General features: G+C 34.2%; 1 protein-coding gene across 6 annotated transcripts in view; it reads left to right on the top strand.

Annotated features, from left to right (window-relative positions):
* The window catches only part of LRRIQ1 (leucine rich repeats and IQ motif containing 1), a 243591-nt gene that overhangs the window by 212746 nt on the left and 17349 nt on the right, over positions 1-13496 (top strand). The window lies entirely within an intron of this gene.

The following is a 13496-nucleotide window of genomic DNA, read 5'->3' as shown; positions in this document are numbered from 1 at the left end:
TACCCTTTTACTATATAGGATAGAGGCCTGGGGGCCGGCTGGTTTGCCCTGAAGGGTGTCCTGGATCAGGGTGGGGGTCCCCACTGGGGTGCCTGGCCAGCCTGGAAGAGGGGATGATGGCTGTTTGCAGCTGGTCACACACCCTTCAGGGTGGGGGTCCCCACTGGGGTGCCTGGCCAGGCTGGGTGAGGGGCTGAGGGCTGCCTTAAGGCTTGCGATTGATTGAAGCCCCCAACCGCCCCTTTTTTCTTTTTTCTTTTTTCTTCTGGGCCAGCTTTAGCTCTGGCTCTAGCTCTGAGGCTTCCGCTGCTGGTTTGTTTCGGTTCTATAATCGAAACAATGTATAACTTCAGCTCTGAGATCCCGGCCTTCTATATTTGTTAGAATGTTTCAAACTGCCAGCTCAGAGGTCGGCAAGTCAAGTCAGGCGGGGAACGTTGCAGTCTGCAGTCACGGGAGCAAGCAAGCCTCATGTTCGCTTCCAGCTGCCTGGCTGCCGGCCGCCATCTTGGCTGACAGTTAATTTGCATAAGGATATGCTGATTAGCCAATGGGAAGGGTAGCGGTCGTACGCCAATTACCATGTTTCTCTTTTATTAGTGTAGATAGTGTTGCCCTCAATAAATTGGAGAGGAAAGAGGTCATTAATATGCCAATTGCATTTTTAAACACAGTGAGAGAGAGTGTGGTATTGGTAAGAATACTGTGTGAAGAGGTTGGGAAATCAATTGCTATCATGGCCTTGCTCCTCACCAGCTTGTTTGTTATCTTGGTTAAGTCACGTACATCTCCTTTGTAAATTCAATAGGTATAAGGCAGCCTAGCAGAGTGAAAAGAAATTTGGAGTAGGCCAGATTTAAATTTAAACCCCACTTCTCACACTTATGTTTTTTGGGGCTTGGATTGAGATATTTTAGGTTTGGTTTGTCCATTTAGAAAATATCATGGTGGAAATTAGGGAAATATGTAAATATATATTTGTGTTTATATGGAAAATGAAGAAAATGAGAAAAATAAACATAAAGGAGTTCCAAGAGTTCTTATAACTTTGAATATCTATATTCTACAACTAGAACAATAAAACTGTACATGCCAATTTCCCAATTAAAAAGCAACATAAGCTATTATTTCTGATGTGTTGTAGTATGAAAATTATGTTTGTGAGTGAAAATTTTCTCCATGTCAGAATGCTTCTAAATGATACTCATTTTATACATTGTTTAAATTATCTCTAATTACTTTAGCTAAGCTCAGTCAACTGAAGATTGGGGTGGGGGTAGGGATCTTTTCTTTAAAAGTTTTCCAAGTAAAGAAAATTCCACCATCTATGAGAAATGAGGGCTATTTAAAATAATTAAGTTGAATTTTAGAAAGCTATAAGTGATCTTGAAGACCAACATGCCTACTGAAATAACTTGACTTAGAAATATTCTACTTAGTAGATTTTTAATGTCTACTAAATACTTAGTAGATTTTTAATGTCTCAATATAAACTAGTATACATATATTCTAAAAAAACAACCCCCAAAAAAACAAAAACAAAAACAAACAATGTCCTATTGAAAATCCAGTAACATTTCATAGGGTAGCATTTGGAAATTATCTTTAGCTTACTTTAGCTCAGAGATTTTCAACTGATGTGCTGCAAGAGTTTTTACATGCAATACCTGACTGTTTAGTCAGACACACTGACTTCTTTTCCCTTCGATTGTCAAATAAAAAAAATGACAGCAGCCAACACAACAATGACCATCCAGTGTGAATGCACTGCTTTGAACCATAAATGTACAGACCATATATTAGATTTTCAACTTATTGTTCACATTGCATAAAAAGGTTGCATCTGATTGATTAATTCTTAGTACTAGAATCCTTAAATACAAATATAGGCACCTGATTTTTTAAAAAGTCACTTTGAAGCAATAAGGGTAGGTAATTACTTTTTTTTTTTGGTAAATCAATAAAAACTATACCTATTTTTGTCAGATTGGCAAAAAATATATTTTTAGTGTACTGCAGAATTTTAGTAACTAGTTTATGTGCTGTGAGATGGAAAAGGTTGAAAATTGCTGCTTTAGCTAGATGTTCACTTTTAATAAAAAGGTTGTTGCTTGTAAGTTTACAATTAAAGACATTAAGGGGGGACTTGGTTTAAACCAATAGGCACAATTTAATAGTTTATCCTAAAAGTAATTAATAAAGTCCATGAAGTTTTTTACAACTGTAAAATGCTATTATTGGAAAAACAAACTATCCTCTGTATGAGAAATTTCAGTTTTCAATTTATAGGACTGTGTGAAAATAGACTTTATTTTTATATCTGATCATTCTCATGCAGAATATTAATCAAAGAACCAGGCCTGCAGTCTCTCCTGAGGAAAGCAATGTATGTTTTGAAAAGACATCTAGTCTACTTATGGGCCCAAACTGAAAGGCAACAGAGGGGTTCTCTTTTAGAAGTTAAGACTAATAATACTTTAAATCCACCCTGAATAAATTCTACCTTTGAAGTTATTTGTGGCTGTTTTATTCAATTAACATTTATTAAGCACTTAATATATCTTAGGTATTTTTCTATATTATAGAGATAATTTCAAATTCAATTAAATATTAAAATTCTAAACTTTAAAAAATATGGTCAGCCTCTATACCTTATAATTATGCCTAATAGAGCAAATGTTGCAATTTTTTAAAAAGTAGAGGTTAAATTTATTTTCAAAAATAAAAAAAATATATTATTTTTGTATTTCAAAAATATAAGCAGTATCTTATGTAAAATAGCTATGATTTTTCTCTCTGAAACGATCCTATATAATAAAAGCCTAATATGCAAATCGACTGAATGGTGGACCAACTAGCCGCTATGACGTGCACTGACACCAGAGGGCAGATGCTCAACACAGGAGCTTCCCCCAGCCCACAGGCCCCAGGCCAGCCATGGTGGGTGACAGTGGGGAACCCCTCCCCCTGATCGCCCTGCCGGTTGCCCCATAGAAGGAGGGGACTGGAGGCAGCAGCGGGGGGTGGGGCGGGTGTATGGGGGGGCCAGGCTGGCCAAGGTGGGTGCCAGCGGGGGGGCCCCCCTGATCACCCTGCCGGTTGCTCCTTAGAGGGAGGCCCTGATCACCGGCCAGGCCTAGGGACCCTACCTGTGCATGAATTTCGTGCACTGAGCCTCTAGTTAATAATTCCATTCAATGCAAAGATGTGTTAATAAAATTCCCTGTTAATTTTTAAGTGGGAGGACCCACATCTGAGATCACCAGCTATCCTCTCTCTACTCCTACAGTTAGGAAACTTGATTGGATGAGAAATATTGTCTATTCTCCATAATTATGTGGCATTTTTCTAATACCAATTTTCTTACTTAAATTATAAACTTATAATTTAACATAAAATATCAGGCAAAAAAAGATAGATAGATATACACACACACACAGAATTTTACCTCCTAATTCTTGCCATGTTACAATTTTCATCCAGTTACAAAAATGATTTGAAAACTGTAAAGCATCATAATAAAGTTGCTTTATTTTCATTTATAAATATAATACCAATCACTGATGCTTCTTGGATTTACCTCCCTAGTTTGTCCTCTTGCTGCTCTCTAAGTCTCTGCCACTCTGAAATTTCCCGTTTTCAAGGCTCCAAAGTCTCTAGCATTTTGACCATTATAGCAGTTCTGCTACTTCCTATTGATCCTTTATATCCCATATATTATATTCACAAATCAATAATTTCTTCACTGAATGATTAAGAACATTTTCACTTAACTTAATTTTCTGTTACATAGAGTTATCAAAGGCTAGTATAAGTTATATTTAATCTGGTTCCTACTTGCATATTTTTCATTATAGACTGAAGTTATATATAAAAAGAATAAATTGGGTTTTGTTTCATTTGTCCACTAATTAACTAGCATATTGATTTTAATATACCTGGCCTTTATAAAACTTAGATAATTATAATTTTCTGACATATTTTCATTATATACTATTTTAAAAAGATGTAATCTATTTTTGAGAAGTTCAAAGGAGACACCACTCATTAACTTTATTTTATTAAAGTATGTGTTCATGTAACACAGCCAAAATCACTTAAATATGGGAGTATTCTTTAAATAGCTTGAGAAATTGCAGTAACACCTAGTTTACAAAGAATTTGAAGGGTAATCAGATAGTTACATAACAATGTATAAGAAAATCTGAAAATACTTTTGATAAAAATAGTTCTTAAATTGTAAAAATTATGTTAAAGGTTATGAAATCATAATCTGTATCATAGATTTAAGTAGATATAGATATGAGTAGAGATACAGAAATATTTTCCCACTATGTGTTCTTGCTTTCATAACAAGGCTAGTATTGACACATTTTATTTATTTCTCATTTTATAGACCTTATTTCCAGGTAATGAACAGTTCTTTCCATTCTAAGGCATGCAAAAACAGATAAGCATGTCACGTTTGCTACCTATTGATTTTATTTATGGTAACATTATTTTAAAGGTATGTTTCATTTTTGAATAATAAACGAGCTGTTGTCTTTTTACAATAAACTTTAGTCATGTAATGTCAAGTTTCAACTTCATTTCTATCACTTACCTTTGGGAAAATAATTTAACTGCACTGACTCAGTTTCCCCATTTTTAAAATGAAAGTGATATGTATCTTTCAGACTTGAAATGAGGATTAAAAGAAAGGGTGAATATGAAGTGATGGGACATAGTAGCCTCTTAAGTTCCTGCTGCTCCATCAGTGTGAATTTTCAGGAAAGTTGTGAGTGAACTGATGTTGACAAATTGAAGAGCAATGGGTGATAAGGAAATATTGGCAATAGCATTAACTGGTATATATTTGATTAATTAGCATACTTATAAATGAAGGTGTTTTGCCTACAAATCTTCTAATAAAATAATTATGTGATAGCACTATCTATGACAATTATTGCAAAATTTTGTTGTAGAAGAGATGAAAATTGACTATAAGATTTTCATTTTAAAAGATTCAAATTTCAACCCCACTCTAGATGGTACATATTTTCCCCAGATAAAAATAAGGCAAGGATAAGATTTTTAAAATAATTGTAGCAAAGTTAAACATTTTTTGTTTTATATATAATGAAATTTGGCTCTGTTTCTCCTCTTTTATATTTTTCTAAAAATTTTCATATTATTTATATACTAGAGGCCCGGTGCACCGATTCGTGCACGGGTGGAGTCCCTCAGCCAGGCCTGCACCCTCACACAATCCAGGATTGGCCTGAAACCCGGCAGTCCTACATTCCCCCGAGGGATGCAGTAGCAGTGCCCGAAGAGGCAGGTGGCCAAAGAGACAGATGGCCAGGGAGCAGCCACAGCTGGGGCCAGGTGCAGCTCCACTGCTGCTCATCCTGGACCTGCTGTGCCAACACCACCACCACTGCTGCTGCCCGGCTGAGCAGCACTCCCACTGTGGGAGTGCACTGACCACCAGGGAGCAGCCCCTGCATTGAGCATCTGCCCCTGGTGGTCAGTGCACATCATAGCGACTGGTTGACCAGTCATTCTGGTTGTTCCGGTTCAGTCATAACAGTTGCTTAGGCTTTTATATATATAGATTATTTGTTAATTTTTTAAATTTATTGGGATAACATTGATTTATAAAATATAGGTTTCAGGTGTACACTTCTATAATATATCATCTTCATATTATATTGTGTGTTTACCACCTAAAGTTAAGTCTCCTTCTATCACCATTTATCCTCCCTCCTTTACCTTCTTCTACCTCCTCCCACTCACTTTTCCCTCTGATAATCACCATACTGTTGTCTGTGTATATGAGGATTTTGTTTTTTGCTTTTTTATGTTTTTTGTTTGTTTGTTTGTTTGTTGTTTTTTTTTTTTGGGGGGGGGGGTTCTTAAATCCTTCACCTTTGTCATCCAGCCCCTCAACCCCTTTGCCTATAGTCAGCTATCAGCCTTTTTTCTGGATCTATGAGTCTGCATCTGGTTTGTTTGTTTGTTTGTTTGTTTATTGTGTTTATTAGATTCCATATATAAGTGAAACCATATGGTACTTGTCTTTCTCTGACTGGTTTATTACACTTAGCATAATACTCTCCAGTTCCAACCATGCTGTCACAAAAGGTAAGATTTGCTTATTTTTCCAACCAAGTAGTATTCCACTGTGCACCTCTACCACAACTTTTTTTTATCCACTTACCTACTCATGGGCTGCTTCCAAATCTTGGTAAATAATGCTGCAATGAATATAGGGGTGTATATCTTCTTTCAAACCAGTATTTCAGGTTTATTCAATATATTCCGAGAAGTGGAATTGCTGGGTCATAAGGCAGTTCCATTTTTAATTTTTTGTGGAAACTCCATACTCTTTTCCATAGTGGCTGCACCAATCTGCATTCCTGCCAACAGGGCACAAAGTTTCCCTTTTCTCAGCATCCTCACCAACACTTGTTTGTTGACTTATTGATGATAGCCATTCTGACAGGTCTAAGGTGATATCTCATTGTGGTTTTAATTTGCATTTATCTGATGATTAGTGACATTGAGCATCTTTTTATATGTCTGTTGGCCACCTACATGTTTTCTTTGGAGAAGTGTCTATTCAAGTTTTTTGCCCATTTTCTAATTGGATGGTTTGTTTGTTTTGTGTTGAATTATATAAGTCCTTTATAAATTTTGAATGTTTACACCTTATTAGATATATTATTGGTGAGTATGTTCTCCCATTCAGTGGGTTCTTTTTGTTTTGTTGATGGAAACCTTTACTACACAAAAATGTTTTAGTTTTATGTACTCCCATTTAGTAACCTGTCAATTTAGAAGTTAGAGCTACATCTCATAGAATGTATTTTTTTTTATTTTTATTCAGCAAGACTTGGCCTCTAATAATGTCAAATTTTAAACTTTGAGGCTATTTTTATAATTGCTTAATCAGTTTACTCTGATTTTTCTTGGCCTCAAGTTTTTTTGGTAGGAGCTTTAAAAATACAGGATTAGTAGATCTGGACATTTTGTCCCCAAAATTTGACAATTAATTAAACAAACACATTAACACTTCAGCCCGCAAATTATTCCTGTAACCAGAACTGGATAATTAAAATTAATTACTGGTATACCAAAAGCATACTTAGATGGGTGGTGGAATCATGTAATGGATAAATATTAACAGTCTACTACAGAGTTGATTGATGTCCTTTAACAGTCGGACACTGCCTATTTCCACGATCTGAGACAGTTTAATGAAACAGTCAACAATGATTGCAGACACAGTTAAGTGAAAGTTATTAGTAGCTATAGAATAATGTTTATGGATCTGAAACAGTAGTTAGTTTCACCAGCACTTGACATCATCCAGAAAAAAAAAATTCAATATATTTGTGTGAGAGAACTGTTTGTGCATATGTCAGCTACATTTATTATTATTTATTAAAAATCACATTTTACCATTTTTGAGGATAGGATCCATGTATGTTCTATTGATCATAGGTTAAAGCGTCATGTTTCTAAATGTAATATTTTAGTTCTTAAACCTTTCCTTCATGATCATTATCTTAAATAAGTTGTTTTGCTCTGACTTTTTGTTGTTGTTGTTATTGCTTTCAAATCAATTTCTTATACTAGCTACTATGGTGTGAAAATAAATAGGTATGGTCAAATGTGAAATGCATTTGTTAAATGAGTGAAATTGAAGTGCATAATATAATAACTCCTCGGGCTAGTCATGTTTATTGTTGCCAAATGTCTCCCTGCTAAGAACTAATAAGCATGAAAAGGGATAATGAAAGTTTCCATGAAAAGTTTTTGGGAAACCTATCCACAAGTCTTCGCTGGGAATGTGAAAACAAGTATTTATTTTATACAAGTTCCACATGAGGGCTGTAAAGATGGAGTCATGAGAATAGCATCAATGGAAAGCAACTACAACATGATAGTTACTAATGTTCTTTGGCACATGGGAGAAAATGGACAGAGCAGCTGTATTAAAATGCAGAATAGCATAATGCCTGCTACATAATAGGAACTAAATAAATACATGGTGAACGAATGTGTAAATAAAAGGAAGATTTTTAATTAAAGCTTTCAGAGACCCCAAGTGATCTTGAAAATCTAATGTTGGTTTTAAATTCCAAAAGATAACTGCTTAGTAATAAACATTTTGGAATCTACTTAGGAGACATATTTTTGCTAACCATTTACTCTGGCAAAATTAATGTGGGAAAAATGGGATAAGACAACATTATTAGAAATTAAAATATAGTGTTATATAAGAATTGGGTTGATGAAAGGACTGTGCATATGAAGGGAAATTATTAGTATTATTTATGCCAGTATTCTTTATTTACAAATACTTATGGACACTTAGTTGTAAATATAATGAAATTGAAAAGAGTTCTGAAGAGAATTAAAAAAAATAATTGGAGAAGTTGGGAACAGATCTTCCCTGAACTGACAAAAGTAAAGGGACATAGGACCTGATTTTTAGGTCCAACTGTGTTCAGTAGAAACTGGGTAGCTTATAAATTGTTAAATTTCATTCTAGCTTCCTATTGAGTTACACTTGTTACTCCCTAATCAATTTATAAGTTTAAATACAGTAGTTTCCCATTATTTGTGGTTTCACTTTCCATGGTTTCAGTTACTGTGGTCAACCACAGTTCAAAATATTAAATGGAATATTTCAGAAATAAACAATTCATGTCTTAAATTGCACACCATTCTGAGTAGTAGTAATGAAATCTCACTATGTCTCACTCTGTCCTGCCCAGGATATAAATAATCTCTTTGACTAGGTTATCCAGGTTGTGTATGTCTATACCACCTGCCCATTAGTCACTTAGTGGCCATCTTGGTTAACATACAACCGTTGTGGTATCATAGGACTTGTGTTTAAGGAATCCTTGTGGTTAAGTACTATCCGTGGTTTCAGGCATCCTAGGATGAGGAGGAATCACTGTACTCTATCTACTAGTTTGGTAATAACCTGAGTTATAGAGAATAATTACCAATGAAAGTTTTAGTGTTTTAATTAATTTAAGGAACATGTAATGGAAGGCACATCTAGTTCTGAAAAAAAATCAGAACACCAATTTAGATTTTACGACTGAAAATCAATCAATCAAAAAAAGTTTCTTTAGAAAAAAGTGTTGAATCATATTAATATAAGAACCACAGAATTTATAGAAAAAATAGTATTTTTAGCACCACATTCTAATCATCTCTGTGTATACACAGCCACAAGATATTCTTAAAAAGATGAAAACACAGTAGTGTGTCAAAAGTAATAAAACTTAGGAAATCAGTGCATATGATAAGAAGACTGTAGATCAAATGTGAATGCTAGCTATTATAAAAGATCAAGAAATAGGCAAAATACAAAAGTAAAAATTTATACAATAGCTATCAAAATAAGATTTCCCACCACCTATAGTATGTATTAGCCTTCATCCTTAGGGATTCTTTTTCAAAATAAATGCACCTAGATAAAGCTAATTAATATGTCACACATGTTGATTTAAAAAGAAATAATAGGCATTGTGATGATTTTTAGCATTGATAACAAATACTGCAGATATTTTTATGACTATCAAATGTGTCAAACCTAACTTTTCTTATTTATATGTTGCTTACATGTTGGGTAAAAAAAAATAACTGTACATGTCATTGTCCAATTGGGATTTTGAGAGACAGATACTTTATTAATCTCTTTATAAGCTATATAAAAACATTCACTGAAAAAGCTTAAGAACAATTTAAGAAACAAGCAATATCACCACATTGCACTGAGGAAATCTGGATGTGATAGAAACAACCTGCTTGTTGTTTTGCTTTGTTTTCATCCTTAATGTTAGACTTTAAACTATCTACCTGAAGTCCACTATAAATGACCATTATTATTTGAGGCTGGACATAGAAATGGCCTTAAGAAGTAACTGTTATTTGAACACTATAATGCCTACCTCAACCTCAAACTGGCCAAGTGTAACTCAATTATAGCACTTAAATTGATGTAAACGCTTTGCTGCTAAAAATTTGTTCTGGTCACTTTCATTAAACTGCTGATTTTTTTTTTCTCCATGCTTTACTCATGCTGTATCTGCTGTTAAGCAATACAATATGGCAAGGACTTTGAAATTATTTCTATGTCCAGACACATAGTGTTGAGTGTATCAATGAAAAAATCCAATGACGTATCACTATACATCATGAAATTTCTATTTTGACCTGCTTAACAAAGTTTTTTTTTATACATACCAGGAGAGTCATTCAAAGCATTTTACATATTAAATTACTTATCAAAACACAGCATATATAGACCTTGACATTTGTTAAAGAACCAAGGATTAAACAACAAAAAAGAATTTAAAGGACCAGAACAAATCTTTAGCAGAACACAGATTATGTAGCAAAGAAGTGACTTTTTGAAAGATAAAGCATGCTTATCAAGACATACTTTCAGCATATATGTAAGAGACAATTGGTTCATGTGCATGATCACTTATAAATATGCAACAGAGTGTTTAAAAAGCATAAAATCTATAACAATAATGATGCAGGAAAGAGAAAAAAAAAACCTGTCACAGTTCCTTTAGCCATAACTTTTTATTCCAGGAACACATCAGCAGATCTAGCTTTAATAACAATTTTGGAGGCAAGATTATCTATTATATTTTCATGTGAGTAAGTAATTCCACAATGATTATACATTGACAGAATCAAATTGCTACTTTCATTTCTAGAGTAATTATAGGACGAAGTAATAGCTTTGCTATGAATGCCAATATGTGGATCCTTTATAGGTGTGTTGTTTTACTCTTCAATTTATTTTCTATAGATCTGGTGGTTCAAAAATGTGTACGATTAACAAAAAGAATCTCACAAAATCAAATGAAAGAATAAGCTATATTGATTACTGCTCAAATTGTTCATTTACATATTGCCAAACAATAAAAGCTTTTAATCACATCTAAAATATTGTTTTTAAAAATATATATATTCAGATAATTATTTATGTAATTTTAAACACTAGTTTTCTACAGCATTTTCATTTCACTAAAAATATCCTTCAAATGTTTATAAAGCTATTTTGTAATATCACACAATATGATTTTTAAATAATAATTATTATTTGCTGAAGGAATTAAACTAAACAATGAAAAACTCACACACAAACTGCCTTTTAAATACAGGGTTAGATTGTGGATAAATACAAAAAGACTTGAAGATTCATTAATAGCTTCAAAATAAAGACAACGGAACAGTGTTAGGAATAAAAACTTGTACCATACTGTAAATATGTAGTCAATAAAAAAAAAAACAATTTGCCCTGACCGGTTTGGCTCAGTGGATAGAGTGTCGGCCTGCGGACTGAAGGTTCCCAGGTTCGATTCCGGTCAAGGGCATGTACCTTGGTTGCGGGCACAACCCCAGGAGGGGATGTGCAAGAGGCAGCTGATCGATGTTTCTCTCTCATCGATGTTTCAAACTCTCTATCACTCTCCCTTCCTCTCTGTAAAAAATCAATAAAATATTTAAAAAAACAATTTTAGAATGCAGAAATAGTTAAGAATTAGGACTTCAGCCCTGGCCAGTGTGGCTCGGTTGGGTGAGCCCCGTCCTATGCACCTGGAGTTGCTGTTTCGATTCCTGTTCACGGCATATGCCCAGGTTGCTGGCTAGATCCCCAGTAGGGGGCATGCAGGAGGCAGCTCATTGATGTTTCTCTCTCTCTCGCTCTCTCTCTCTCTCTCAAAACAATAAAAATGTATTTAAAATTTTTTTTAAAGAATTAGGACTTTGTCTAAACATAAAAGCTGTTTTAATGTAATTCCATTTATCTCATTTTGAAATAATTATTTTAGAAGCCTATGATGTTACCTATAAATACTTCAATATTTTGTCCACTCTTCTTACATATTATTGCCATCTTTGATAAAAAGCATATAGTAAGAATAAAGGCATTAAATGATGTAAGATTATTTCATCAAAAATATTAACCAATAATAAACTATCTTATTTAATTATATTATAAAATACATACTTATTTCTATGATTACCTTGAATTATGCTTGCATGAAACTTAATTAAGCTTTCTCTATTGGAACACAACATTTGTGTTAGCCATTTCTGGAAATCCACTTATTCTTTTTTTAAATATATTTTATTGATTTTTTTACAGAGAGGAAGAGAGAGAGATAGAGAGTTAGAAACATCAATGAGAGAGAAACATCGATCAGCTGCCTCCTGCACATCTCCTACTGGGGATGTGCCTGCAACCCAGGTACATGCCCTTGACCGGAATCAAACCTGGGACCTTTCAGTCCACAGGCGACGCTCTATTCACTGAGCCAAACCGGTTTCGGCCACTTATTCTTTTTTAATTTCTATTTTTTTCTTAAATAAAGGTGTCACAATGGCTCTACATTTCTCAGACCTCCCTGCTCCCCCATCCTTCCAATCCTAGCATTCTCCCTAAATAATGTGTCCGTGTACATACATACTTGATATCCAGGATATAGTTTATTTATCAAAGAATTTTTACTGCTGGGGCAAGATGGGGGTTTACTGTAACAGTGTTTTGTTTTGTTTTTTGCTTTAAAAAAAAAGAACAAAGTATATTTCATTTTGTTATTTGGAAATAACATATTTCCAATATGTAACTAGCAAACACAAAGTAGATAAGTTTTTAGCATACTTTCTTATGCTTTTTAGGCTACTATTTTATCATTAGGAGAGTCTTACTTTAATATTGCTGTTGCTTGAAAGAGTCCTTACAATTTGGCAAAGGACTACTGACTGACTTACAGGGAGTAGCTTAATGCAGGCTAAATCTGGCTGGTACACGAAAGCCAACTCCATTTAGCATCTCCTAGTTGTTCCTCTGTCTGCTGTGATTGCCTTCAGGAGTGCCAGCTGTGAAGGCCTCTAAACGCCTGATCTGCGTTCTGTTTCTAACTCTATTAGACTTGTGCCTGTAGCCATAGGCATTAGCCTCTCTATACCTAACATACCCATTCCTAAAACAATACCTTTTATTTTTTTTCCTGCCTGTCAGTAATGTTCTCTTTGTAGACTAAAAGTAAAATATTCTCTCTTTATAGAGGCTCATTAAACTCCTTTGTATTGGTGTTCCTAATCACATTTTTAAGATTAACAATCAAAAAAGTAATACTATATTTTTGAAGAGCAAGTCAATATAAAATTGACTTTGAACGTGAAAAAAAAGAATATTCACCATTATATTGCACCAAACTTGAAATTACAGACCAATTTTCACAAACAGTATAATGTTTCCTAACCTGTCTATTTGGATATATATTTTTAAATGTTTAAAATTTTAGTTATAAAAGTACTCATTTTTTTTAAAAAAGAATTAGACATTTTCCCTCTACGTTTATTTAAAGCACAAAAGCATCGTGATGGAGAGTCACGTGGTTTAAACCTTGCCCTAAAGCCAGCACTCAGGGAGCTGTGGAATGCTCCACTCTGCTGCTTTT

Source organism: Myotis yumanensis, unplaced genomic scaffold, assembly GCF_028538775.1.
Source record: "Myotis yumanensis isolate MYYU_CA2020_CCGP unplaced genomic scaffold, mMyoYum1.0.hap1 SCAF_3, whole genome shotgun sequence".
NCBI classification, from domain to species: Eukaryota; Metazoa; Chordata; class Mammalia; order Chiroptera; family Vespertilionidae; genus Myotis; species Myotis yumanensis.
The sequence above is the reverse complement of the archived record's forward strand: the minus strand, read 5'-3'. Positions and strand labels throughout refer to the sequence as shown.